This window comes from Octopus bimaculoides, chromosome 3, assembly GCF_046866305.1.
Source record: "Octopus bimaculoides isolate indiv1 chromosome 3, ASM4686630v1, whole genome shotgun sequence".
Taxonomy (NCBI): domain Eukaryota; kingdom Metazoa; phylum Mollusca; class Cephalopoda; order Octopoda; family Octopodidae; genus Octopus; species Octopus bimaculoides.
In genome coordinates, this window is record NC_142930.1 from 94,886,092 (window position 1) to 94,899,950 (window position 13,859).

At 45.0% G+C, this 13,859-nt stretch overlaps 1 protein-coding gene across 1 annotated transcript in view; it reads right to left on the bottom strand.

The window, feature by feature from the left end:
• Nucleotides 1–1,439: 1,439 nt before the first annotated feature.
• Nucleotides 1,440–13,859, bottom strand: part of LOC106879094 (transmembrane protein 116) — an 87,233-nt gene continuing 74,813 nt past the window's right edge. Inside the window, exon 14 of the transcript XR_016241143.1 lies at nt 1,440–1,864. The gene's annotated coding sequence lies outside the window, so the exon portion shown is untranslated. The remainder of the gene's footprint in view (nt 1,865–13,859) is intronic.

Sequence of the window (13,859 nt, forward strand, 5' to 3'; positions counted from 1 at the left end):
TTAGAAAAGCTTTCGGAAAAAATAGAAGTTGGGGAGGAGTTCCTCAACGTTTTTGTCGAGGGGTATAAACCCCGATGTTTTCTGTGTGGCCAGCTAGGCCATATAAAAAAATACTGTAAGGAAGGCGAGGAGGAATCTGAAGATGAGGAGGAAGAAAAAGAAAAAAAGAAAATAAAGTTACTAGCAAAAAGAAAATGCAAACCAACCAAAACAAGCAGAACCACGACCAAAAAAGATAGCAAAAAGAGTCCAACCAAAAACAACAAGGAAAGAAATAGCAGACAGAGGGATTGTGGCACTACTTAGTAACAATGAGGATTTAATGAGAGATAAAAACAAAAAAAATCAGCCACCAGGGTAGCAAAACTGTCGGACAAATACAAAAATTATGAACTATATGAAATGGACAAAAAGACTCATAATATTTTATTAAATACGTATAGAAAGTCTGTGTCAGTAATGAGACTGGATTTTAACCAATCTATTTCCCAAGACCTGCCACCTCCGACCCGGTATCAAGAAAAGGTGGAGGGTCCCTCTCCACCGGACAGCCCTGATTAACAGGTAAGTCATGTCTATTCACATTGGTTGTGTAAATGTTCGTGGCCTGATGTCTAGCTGGAAGCAAGGACGCTTCGTTTGTCAAGAAAATTGGATGTGATTGTTGCAACGGAACCCGGGTAAAGGAGCCAAGAGATCTCCCCCCCCCCCCACTCCTGAACGGCTATGAGAAATACGTTTCTCCGAGTCGGGCGGGAGGTGGGGTGTTGGTCCAACTAAAAAGAAACCGGGTAGCCGAGAAAAAGTTGTTTTTTTTCTGATCCAGAAGGCAGGCTGATCGTTCTCGACCTGACATTCAGTTGTGGCAAGATAATCAGGCTAGTTGCTATTTATACACCCAACATTATGGACCCGCAATGTGAATATTTTCGTGACCTGGGCAAGTTCCTGGCCATGTCGCATTCGCAAGTATTGTTAGGAGACTTTAACACAATATGTGAGGCACACACAGATTGTGTTGGCTCGATCATGAACAGAAAATGTAACCCAGGCTTACGGGATCTGCTAAGTCACTTTCAGCTAGCAGATCCATATAGGTTGGAACACCCGAACAATCCACAATGGACGTGGTCAAATAGTGACGGGTGTTCCAGAACATATCTAGATATGATTTTAATTAGAGAAACAGATAAGTCCATAGCTAAGTGTCCACAGTTTTTTCTACTCAGCTACAGTGACCACAAGTTGGTTACCTGTAAACTGACAATAGATAAGTTACATAGTCAGGGATCTGGCTACTGGAAACTCAATACGTCCCTTTTGGTGATTGAGGAATACAGAAAGCGAATCAATATATTAATACAGAGGGCATTGACAGGTACCATCATTAATAACAAATAGTGGTACGCCCTAAAAAGAGCCATCAAATATGAGTCTATTAGGTTTAGCATAAGTTTAGTTAAGAAGGGATGTAGAATAGGAGATGGTTTAGTTAAAGGACTAGAAGAAGCCTGGAGGACTGGTAATACGGACCAAGCAAAAGTGAAAAGATTGGAGTTAAACCAGCATCTTGAAGCCCAACACATGGGAAGTATTGCCAGAGCTAAGTTACGTGCGATGGGAAATGAAGGAATCAAGGCCGCTAGATGGGCCCGAGTGGTGGAAGCTCGGCAAGGAAATCGTTCCACTATACGATCTTTGACGAATCAAAATGGCGTTTTGGTAAACGAACCCGAGAAAATGTGTGAGGCCTTTCGGAAGTACTGCACCCAGCTGTTCGGTGGTGACGGCGGTCCTGGTGGTGGGAGAGCCCTCGAGGACTTTCTTGCCGGTCTGCAGTGTCTCTCGGGGTCGGATGCGGAGTCTTGCGAAGGGCCAATCACGAGTCAAAAAAGAGAAGGAAAAAGTGTAGGATTTACATGTTGCATAGTGACGAACTGTTAAGGGATTCGGTGGAATGGGACATAAAGTGCATTGGAACTGTGGGGTTTGATAACGTGGAGGGGCATCACAAGTGTGTAATACCAAATAAGAAGCAAGAGAAATAAATACATGAATATATGGTTCGATTTTGTTTTTGGGAGATGGACTGCAGCTGGAGCTCATTCCCAGACTTTACGACGTACGATGGGTGGTTGAAGGAAACAGGTATCGATGTGTTAGAGGGGTCAGGATTTAAAAGGTAAAAAATGGGGCCGCTCGTGGGTGGGGCGAGTGGTTCCATTTCCATTTTATCATATTCATGTCTTCATACGTTATAACATTCATTTCTGTTTTTTTTATATATGTTTTACGTCCCACATGTTTTGTTCTGTCCCCTCTATGTTAGCCTGCATGGGTAATAAAAAAAAAAACAGATGTTCAAAGTGTGAGTTGGCAGTGCGTGCTATTGGTGATTTGCTGTCTGTTTGAATTTTTGTGTGAAGCTTTTGACGGCGGTGCTTTTTCTCCGTGTTGAGGAGAATTAACTGGACCAAATGGCAAAAAATATGTTCTGTTCTGACCTGAGTGGGTCAGAATTGTCATCCTCGGAAGATGAACTGGTTAGGGCTCTCGACAAAATGGATGAAGTTTTGAAGGAGAAGAAAAGCTTTGCAGAAATAGCAGAGGTTAAATCATGTGAAGTGGACCTCACGAAAATGTTGAAATATCAGAAAATGGCAACGAAAGTGGGTGGAGAAGTGAAACTGTCGCCACCGCAGGAAAGTATGGAAAGAAGAACCATTACGTATAAATTAATTGCAGCAGAAAAAAATAAAGTGGAAATTATTGAAATTGAAACCATAGAAAAGGCGTTACGAACTGTAACGAAAGACGTAATATTCCTTTCACGAGGCAATAAATTCGGTTCAATAGTAGTACAGTTCAAGTCGGAAGAGGCAGCACAAAGGATGGCTATAAAAACGGTGAAACTGAGAATGTAGTCCTTCTACCCATGTATTTTGGAAGAAGGACTTCCAGGGTCAGAGTAGAATGAATACCACCGGATATGGAAGCGGCTTGGGTGGCGGCGGCTGCACTCCTCGGATGTGAGGAAAAGGTGTCCGTTATCCAGGCTACATCAACTGAAGACGGGACGTGGAAAACATTACAAATGAACATCCAAAGCGATAAAGAAACACTAGAAAAATTGGCAGAGACAATAACCATAGGCGACATAAGTCTGAGAGTGTGGGTGGAGGGCAGAATCCCTCGCTGTTATAAATGTGGTCTGAAGGGCCACATTAGAGCGAATTGCTCTCAACCGAACAAAGAAGCAGAAGAGCGGAATACACAGGAGATACTAAAAAACAAACAGGAAAAAATAACACAGAAGAGTCAATACCGGCGGAAGAAGAAAAAGAAGAAAGGGAATGGAAAGCGAGTAAAAGTTCAAAAAGAGAAAGAAAGAATGTAGGCTTCTCACATGCAGAACCCCCAACCCACCCAATGCCCACCCACACCCTCTTCGTCCCACCCTCCCCCTGCAGACACTATACCTACCCATTTCTCACCAACACGAAAACAAAAGAAAAAGAAGGACACCACACACAATGTGTTAGAAACTTCCTCTTTCTCTGAATGTTATGCATGTTTGGTGTATTATGAGGCAGTGAAAGAACTGCAGGAGATAGTGGAGAGATGGAAAGACACAGTCCATGTGGACGTGGACGATCATGAATGAGTCTGGAGAAATCACAGTAATTCTAATAACAGAAAGACATTTGAACGAAATCAAAAAATTCGAGGACTTTATAGTATGGAAGGTGAATTACAATATGGAGAATTTACCGAAAAATATAGAATACGAAGAACTGAAATTAAGATACGGTATAGATATTATGAAGGACAGGCATAAAGGCAAGTAAGTGATGTTACTTGAAGGGGCAGGTAACATCACTTCCATTTCTTATTTTTTCATTCTTACATATTACCATTCGTTATTTTAATTTCTTCTGATTTCATCTTTTTGTATTTTTATTTCCCCGATTTTGTGTTTGTCGCGTTGGTATTGTCTCTATGTGTTGTAATGTTAATGGAAGATTCTTTGTTTTACCTTTTATAGGCAATAAAAAAAAATCGATGTTCAAAGTGTGAGTTCGCCAGTAAGGGTTTGTATTATTTGTGAAATATCGTTCAGAATGGATTGTTGTATTTGTTGCGTGCTGTTTTGCAGCGGTGTAGTCGTATGTCCTCTCTTTGAGAGTTGGTAGGGCTAAAAGTAAAAGGAATACCTTTTACTCAGAGTTTAGCGGGTCTGAGTATTCGGCATCTGAGGAAGAATTGTTGAAAGCGGTTGACGCAATGGACGTGGAACTCGATAAGAGGAAGTTTGCGGCGGTTGCCCGAAAAGAAGAGGAAAATGTAGAAATTGACACAGAAATATAAGACGTTGGTGAAGCGTGACGGTTACAACGTTAACGTGACCCCTCCGCTCAAAATAACAAAAAGTATGAAAGTCAGAACTATTATGTACAAAACATTCTCAATTAAGAAAGGCAAGATAGACCACATGTTGACGGCGCAGGTGGAGAAGGTGCTGAGGCCAATCCGGCAAGAAATATATCTTGCCAGAGGGCCGAAATTTGGTGTAGTGGAGGTGAGATTCACAAACGAAGACACGGCGAAGTAGTATGCGGCAACTTCATTGAAGGATGAAGAACTTGTACTTCTTCCCACGTACCTGGGACGTAGAGCGTCTCGGGTATGGGTAGAAGGAATTCCGCCGGAAATTGACGTTGCCTGGATAGCGGCCGCTGTTTTGGCTGAGACTAACGGCAAAATAGTGGTGCTCCAGGCAACGAAGTCAAAAAGTTCAAACTGGAAGGTCCAGGTCCTAAACATGATAGTGCAGGGTTCGAGCGAGGCGTTGGAAGAGATGGTGGAAACGATAACATTGGACGAAGTGGTTATGAACGTAAGAGTGGAGGGCAGGATACCGCGCTGCTTCAAATGTGGTCAGAAGGGCCACATAAGAGCGAACTGCCCTCCATCAACCAAAATGGTAGAGGGGCGACAGCCGCCACCACAGGAAAGGAGAGAGGAAGAAGAAGAGACAAAAGAAACACCAGAGGATAAGGAATGGGAAACGGTCAAGAGGAAGAAAAATAGAAAGAGGAAGAAAGTGCCTGTGAGCCCCAACTCACCCAATGCCCACCCTCTCCCTCTTCACCACACCCTCCCCATGCAGACACCAAACCTACCCAATCCCCTCCGACAAATGTAAAGACAAGGTAGAAATAATTAAGGTGGAAAGGTCAAAAGGAATCAAATGGTGGGGTTTTGGGGTAGAAATCCTAACCCACATTACCCTACCGGACCTACATAATATTGCAGAGGAGTTCGTGCTTCCCGATGACACTCGACTACGGATCGTGGTGGAGGGTAGGCCACCAGTGTGTTTCACATGTGGAGAAAGGGGCCACATGAAGGCATAGTGCACCCAAAGGAAGCTACAAACAGAACAGGTGGAGAGACGGGAGAGTGTGGACCAGGTAGTGCAGGGCAAGGCAACAGAAAAAGAAGCGGAGAAGGGATTCACTATGGCTAAAAAGAAAAGGAGAAGCGGAGGAATGAGTTCTCCGCCAGAGAAGCAGAAAAAGAAGAGAGAAGAGGTGAGAAAAGAAACTGTGAAGGAGGGCAGTAGGAAGGAAAAAGAAAGTAAAAAGAAAGTGGAGTTATCAGTGGAGAAAGAGTCGGAAACCCAACTGTATGAAGGGGAGATGGAGAGACTAGTTAGGGAGGAAGAAAAGAGAGAACCAAAAGTCCAAGAGAAAGGAAAGAAGATACGAGGAGGAGAAGGAGTATGGTATTATGTAACGTACCCGAAAAATGTTGAAACAGAGAAAAAAATAATCAAGTTACATTCAATAGTAACAGTAAAGGTGCCTTCAAACGTCTACGCGGAGGATATAAAGGCAATAGTGATCGAAAAAGAAAACTATAGAAAATTGAAAGAGATGTGTGGGGATAATGTTGACCCGCCAGGAGTAAAGGTGGAATTTAAAGAGTTACCACCAGTAGTGGAGTTAAGAGAAATTGAACCACTAATGAAGTTTTACTAAAGACAAGAAAAAAGTATGAAATTAAGGAAAAAGAGAACAATTGTAAAATGTACATATAACAGTTCAAATGGTAATGCATGGGAGTGGGGCCCGTGCGTCCATTTCATTTTCTCATTTTTATATAACTTTCATTTCATTTACATTCGTTTTATGTTCTTTGGCCCCCACTGTGGTCTTGTCTGTCCTTGTGGTGTCCCCATCTGTGTTTGGGGCTTTATGCCTAATAAAGAAATCGCATGTTTTGACATCGTCTTGATAGTCTCATCCGAGATACCGAAATATCGTTCAGCAAGGATTATTTTGTTTTTTGCGTGCTGCTTTGCAGCGGTGTAGCTGTGCTTTCTCTCCTTGAGAGTTTGCATGGCTAATAAAAGTAGAAGGAATTCCTTTTACTCAGACTTTAGCGGGTTTGGGTTGTCGACATCTGAGGAAGAGTTGTTGAAGGCTGTTGACGCAATGGATATAGAATTAGATAAGAGGAAGTTCACGAATATCGCCCGAGAAAAAGATGACAATGTGGAAATTGATACGGAGAAATACAAGAAGTTGTTGAGTCGAAACGGTTACAACGTTAACGTGTCCCCTTCGCTCAAAACCACAAAAAAGATGAAAAGTAGAACAATAATGTATAAAACGTACTCAATCAAGAAAGGGAAAATAGACCACATGATGACGGAGCAGGTGGAGAAGGTGCTGAGGCCAATCTGGCACGAAATATCATATCTTGCCAGAGGGCCGAAATTTGGTGAAATAGAAGTGAGATTTATAAACGCAGACACGGCGAAGAAGCATGCGGCAACTTCATTGAAGGAGGAAGAGCCTGTACTTCTACCCACGTACCTAGGACGTAGAGCGTCTCGGGTATGGGTAGAAGGAATTCCTCCGGAAATTGACGTTGCCTGGATAGCGGCAGCTGTATTGGCCGAGACTGACGGCAAAGTAGTGGTGCTCCAGGCAACTAAGTTAAAAAGTGCAAACTGGAAAGGCCAGGTCCTAAATATGATAGTACAAGGTTCAAGTGAGGCATTAGAAGAGATGGTGGAAACAATAACTCTGGACGAAGTTGTAATGAATGTAAGAGTGGAGGGCAGGATACCGCAATGTTACAAATGTGGTCAGAAGGGCCACATGAGAGCGAAATACTCTCTACCAGATAAAAGAGTGGAAGAAATGCACCCTCTACCAGACAAAAGAGTGGAGAAAGTGCAAGAAGACAGCAGCAAGGAGAAGATGCAGGAGAGGCCTCGAGAAGAACAGGAGGAGGAGGAATTGATTTCAGAAAAAGAGGAAGAATGGGAAGAGAGAAGAAAGAGAAAGAAGAGAAAAAAGGCAAGTCCAATACACTCAGAACTTCACACATCAACTACCCAAGGCCCACTCATACCCTCTGTGTCCCACCCTCGCCTTGCAGACACCAAGCCTTCTCATTCCCCTCCATCACAAAGACAAAAGAAGAGAGTACATACAAACAGTGTTTCAAAAAATTCCCCCTCCAATAGAAGTTTTGCGTGTATAATTCATGATAAAGAACTGTTTGCAGAAGCTTTCAAATGGGAAAATATGGTCCATGTTAGCGCAGAAGATATGAATGCTGTGGTGCTACTATTATCGGCACAGCAAAGGATGGACATACAGAGACATAATGTAGATTATGAAATGTCAACCTCGATATGGAGAAGCTACCACAGTTTATTTGGTCTGACGAACTGACAGAGAGATTTGAGTTGGACATAATGGAGTGTAGGGGAAATGAAGCAAGTGGTGTTGCCTGATGGGGCGGGTAACACCATTTCCATCTTTACATTTATCCATCTTTCATTATATCATACGTTTCATTTGTTTTGTATTTTATTTTATTGTACATTTTATGCGTCCCCAATGTAATTGTATGACCCCTCTTTGTTGGCCCCTTGTGGGTAATAAAAAAAATATACATCGTCTTGATACTCTCATTCTTGTGGAAGCACCTGCTGTTGGTACGTTTTGCTTTTCCTCCGTGTTTTGTTCGATTGAAGTACTGTTGTGGGTGGTTGCTATTATCTTGTTAAAGATAATTTAATTACTTTTGTGAAAGCTACTTGTTGAAATTCCTCCCTGCGGGGGTATTATTGTTATTATATCTGGTGGCTTTTAAGCCAATTTTGTGGGGGAAAAAATGGAAACTACTTTGCTTCCACCAAGTAAGTACTCACCTGTGTCTGAAGCAGGTGAAGAAATAATTTCACCGATAGTAACACCGAGAGAACTAAATATTTTGGGGGAAGAAAATTCACCGGCAGTAGTCGCCCAAAAAGTTCGCCGAGGTAGCAGGAAGGAAAGAAACACAGTTAAACACGGAACGAAGTTATCTGCAAAGATTCATGGCAATATTAAAAAAAGAGGGGTCGGAAATTCAAGTGGTCACCCCAAAAGAAACAACCAACACAGTCAACAAGAGAAGAATCACACAAAACGTACAACATTGCGGGGGGGGGGGAAGGATTTACAAAACAGAAGAGAAAATCGTAGAAAAATGCTTTAAACCTATTTGGCCAGAGATTACATACATTAACCGCGGTAAAAGATTTGGAACGGTCGAAGTAAGGTTTAGGTCAGAGAAAGCAGCCAAAAACTACTCCTAGGAGTCCCTCAGAACGGAGGAGGTGGTTCTTCTTCCCGTATATATGGGAAGAAGAACGTCAAAGATGAGGATAATCAATATCTCCCCAGAAGTTGATGCCACTTGTTTAGTAGCAGCTATTACGATGGGCCTGGAGGACAAACTAACTATACTCCAGGCCTCTGTGGAAGAAGAGGAGCACTGGAAGGGACAATGCTTGATAATGTTAATTCAAGCAGAAGCCACAACACTTGAAGAAATTGCAGAAATCATAAATGTAGGCGGAGAAGAAAGACTAATAGTTTTTGTGGAAGGAAGAAAACCAAGGTGCTTTAATTGCGGGTTAAAGGGCTACATCAGGTCGGAATGCAAACCGAAAGAAGAACAAGAAAAAGAAAAAGAACAAGAGAAAGAAGGATTAGAAGAAACAAACGAAACACCAGCGTCAACACCGAAAGTAGAGATAACACCAAGATCGACAGAAGAGAGTGAAGAGAAGGATAGAGAGAAGGATAGAGTGAAGAGAAGGATAGAGTGAAGAGAAGGATAGAGAGACTGCTTCTAAAAAACAAAAGAAAAGACACAGACCGCCCCCACCACACTAAATTTAAAAAAGAAAAACGACAAGGAAAAAGAAAACACGTACATAACCATCAAGGCGTCCAACAATAGACTAATAAACCGTTTGGCAGCTATTTCATCTGCCAAACGAGTGGAAAAAACAACATAAAAAAACTTTCTAATCTACAGGATAGGCCGGAAGGATTACGGACGGATCAAGTCTGAATTCTTTCACGACATGGGCCCTCTCAGAATGGATTTTTCTCCTTATATTTACGAGGGCCTACGTCCAAATACGGCACGAGCCCAGGAAAAGGAGGAAGAAAAAGTGGAAGAAGGAACCCCGAACCATTGATGCAGAGGTAGGTAGTGGCAAACATTCATGTAGGTTGTTTAAATGTGCGTGGCCTGATGTTAGGCTGGGAGCAAGGTTGCTTCCTTAATGACATCAGGTTGCGGGATTTGGATGTTACTGTTGCTACAGAGACCCGATTAAGAGAACCGAGAGATCTGCTCCCCCTGTTGAATGGCTACGAGAGTTTTTTCTCTCCAGGCTGTCCTTCTAGGGGGTGGGGTTCTATTAAAAAGAAACTGGGTTTCTGAGAAAAAGTTAATTTATTCAGATCCAGAAGGTAGGCTGGTCGTCATGGACTTGACGCTCAGCCATGGTAAAGTTTTCAGACTGGTTGCAAATTATGCACCCCAGCCATCCGGGAAAAGTGATTTTTTTTCGGAATCTGGAGAATTTTCTCGGTACTTCACATTCTTTAGTTGTACCAGGTGACTTTAACACAATTTGCGAGGCACGCGTATATTATGTTAGCTCAAAAACTACTAGAAAAGGTAATTCTTGCTTCCTGGAACTGCAAAGTCGCTTTGAGCTAGCAGACCCTTATAGGTTGGAATTTCCGAACGCTCCAATATGGACTTGGTCAAATAGCGACGGATCTTCCAGGTCATATATAGTGTTAATTAGAAAAGTAGATAGAAATATAGCTAAGTGTCCACAGTTTTACCCAGTCAGCTACAGTGATCATAAAATGATCACCTGTAGGCTTGATATAGTAAGCGATATACTAGAGGCTCCGGCTACTGGAAACTTAATACGTCCCTTTTGGCGATTAAGGAGTACAGAGATCGGATTAGGTTGTTGATTCAGAGGGCATTAACCGGTACCATTATTAAAAATAAATGGTGGTATGTCCTCAAGAGAGCCAATAAATTTGAGTCTGTTTTCGTGGGGCCTGATGTGTTATGACCCACTGTCCCTTGCATGGGTGGGTGCACCTATGGCTCCGTCACAGGTGGGTGTGCTTTCTACCGAACGATGTCACAACCACACTATGATATGCTGGGGCTTGATTAGATGTGGTCTGACCGATCTCTCCGCGTTGGGTGAGTGCATCGGTCGTTCCCCTGCAGGGGGTGGGCCCCAGGAGGCCCACCCGCCCTAGGCTAGTGGGCCTCTCTTATCGATAGCGGATTCACCTGCGGTGTCCTATTGGAACATCGGTGTGGGTTGCTACGGCTGGGGTAAACACCTGCAGTGTCCTATTGGAACATTGGAGTCGAGAGACGGTCGGTGGCCGGTTGTCGAGTAGTAATTGCACCTGCGATGGCCTACGGATACGTCGCTGTGACTGGTGGCGGTGGGTTTATGTGCCTGCCCTGTGAAGGTATATTGGCAGCTAGGACGCCAATAGTCAGTGGGTGGATGCACCATCGGGTTTGCCTGGTATGTTATGATCATTCGGGATTCGGTGGATGATGGGCGAGTGAGGTGATCTACTGAATTTTGCCTGATTGATGGATGCACTGCCAGGCTTTACTCTTTGGGACACTACCTTGGCGTGGTGAAAGTGCTTACGTCCGTGTGGGGAGGTATGTCGGATAGGTTGAAAAAACCATGCCGAATATATGCCCCCGCATGAACAAACTAAATGTGTCCCTTCCCAGTAGCGGTTCTAGCGAGTCTGGTGGGGACCATGTAGTGTGTGGGTTGATCCCGATTGAAAGACGTGGGCCTTCCGGAGGTGATTGGTGGGCTGCTGATTGCCTGCCTCCTGGTAAAATCGACTGACCGACACAGGGTATGTTATGACCCGCGTCAATTGTAAGTGAAGACCCGCTCCGGACGGGGTTGCGTGGTACGTTATGATCCATTCGTCTCGGTGAGGTCCGGTGAGTCGTGACCTCTGGTCCACTGCAGGTGGATGACCACCGGGGATCACCACTGTTTTTTCGCATATCGTTTCGAGCTTCGACGGTGTGTGACACCTCACCATTTCGGAGGGGTGGATGCACGAATTTGCTTTCCACGAGCTGTTGGCATCGGGTGGATGCACTGCCTATTGTCGGAGGGGGCTGTGGAATGCTGGGTTGGGCAAGAATGAACATACCAGTCACCCCAGTGGTATGTAGAAGGAAAGATGAGATGTCTGATGAACGAAGTTACGAGAAGATCGAATCAGAAGAATGAACATGCCAGACGTCCCGATGGTAAATAGAAAGAAAGCATAAGTTTAGTGGCTAGAGAGAGTAGGAGAGTATCAGTTTTAGTTAAGGAATTAGAAGAAGCAATGAGAACTGGTTCTGCGACTCAGGTGACGGCCAAGAGACTGGCATTAAACCAGCACCTCGACCTCGAAGCCAAACACATGGGTTGCATTGTCAGGGCTAGACTTCGTGCTATGGGTTGTGAGGGAATCAAGGCCGCAGGATGGGCCCGAGTGGTGGAAGCCCAACGTGGTAATGATGCTACAATTCGATCTTTAACGAACCAACAAGGTAAGTTGATAAACGAACCCGGGGAGATGTGTGAGACCTTTCAGGAGTACTTCACCCAGCTTTTCAGTGGGGGCAGCGGGCCGGATAGCAGGAGGGACCTAACGGACTTCCTCGGCGGGCTGCCGCGCCTATCGGGGCTGGACGCGGAGCGCGGTGAAGGGCCGATCACACCTGAGGAAGTAATTGAGGCGATGGCGGGCTGCGGCGCGGGTAAGGTGCCAGGACTGGGTGGTTTACCCTACGAGTTGTATAAGAGTATGCCAGACTTGTTCGGGCACATGCTGGCGAATGTCTACGCGAACTGGCAGCAGAACGGATTTATTCCCAGATCTGTGCGCCGGGGAGTGGTGACGCTTGTCAGAAAGGACCCGAACAAGGGGGATTCCATTGATAATTTTCGGCCCATCACTCTGCTAAACGCAGAGTTGAAAATTTTGGCCAAAGTGTTATCGAAAATATTGGCGCGTGTCACGGACGGTCTGATCGGGGAGGCACAGACATGTGCCGTTCCTGGCAGAACCATCCAGGATAATCTCCATCTTACACGATACACTTTAGAGGAGTTTAATAATGATGCTGGCAAGGGTGGGGCACTGGTCCATTTAGACCAATCTAAGGCATTCGATAGGGTTGATCATCGCTACCTGGTGTCCGTTCTGGCGCAGTTCGGTCTGGGTCTTGGTTTTCTCAGGTGGATCATCGAGATTTACAATAACATCGACTCGGTAGTTCGGGTGAACGGCTTCTCATCGAAGCCGTTCAACATCAAACGCTCGGTTCGTCAAGGGTGTCCACTCTCCCCGATTTTGTATGTAATGGCTCTTGAGCCATTACTGCGAAAATTGAGCGGCATTCCGAGACAGCCAGGTTGTGGAAAATCGGTTTCAGCTTACGCAGATGACATCACCATCATCGTAACCGAAATGGACCACCTACAGATAGTAGGAAAGGCCATAGAGGTTTACGAGACGGTGGCAGGAGCAAAAGTTAATCGTGAAAAGTCAGTCGGCTTGCAGCTCGGCACCTGGAGAGGCAAGTCGATGCCTCCTGATAGCGTCGTAGTACGTTGGACGGAGGGTCCGATTAAGTTGCTAGGAGTTTGGTTTGGACCAAACCTCCAAATAGAGAAGAACTGGGCCGAGGTATCGAGCAGGGTGACCCACATAGTCAAGACCTGGTCTTGGCGGTGGCTATCCCTGAAAGGGAGGGCGGAGGTAACCAATGTGTTCATCGCATCGGTCATCACCTACCGCCTAACCGTCGTTCCTTGCCCTGATTCGTGGTTGATCAAGCTGGAAAGACAGCTATTCCGCTTTTTGTGGAAGTGCTCGAAACCGCTTGTGAGACGCTCTATTTGCTGCCAAGAACCGTTAAAAAGTGGACTTTGGATGCCTTGGCTGTTGATGCGCAGACATGCGCTGAGGTTGAGGCATCTTTGGTTCTACCTGGATGGTGAACAGGTGTGGTCTCCGCTGGCGAAGCAGATGTTTCCCAAGTTCAATAGTTTCAGTGGATAGGAAACCTGGTTGAATCGAAGATCGAAGTTGGGTACATGGTACACGGAGTGCCGCAAGGCACTCCTGCTATTCCGTTGCTTGTGCAATGCCTGCGGTGGGGGTTCCACCGCATTCTTCTATAGAGGGCTTGTAGAGGCGAAATGTGATGACACTTTAGGGGAAACCCCAGGTCTCGACGAAAATCAGCTGGCCAGTCTATTCCGACGTACATTCGGGCCAAAGACCCTGGATAATTTTCAGAAGTCTCTGGCATGGCAGTGTTACCGAGGGGCCTTACCTGTTCGGGACAAACTCGCAAGACATGGTTGCGCCGTCCCTCCGACATGTCCAAGATGCGAGCGGGACAGGGAA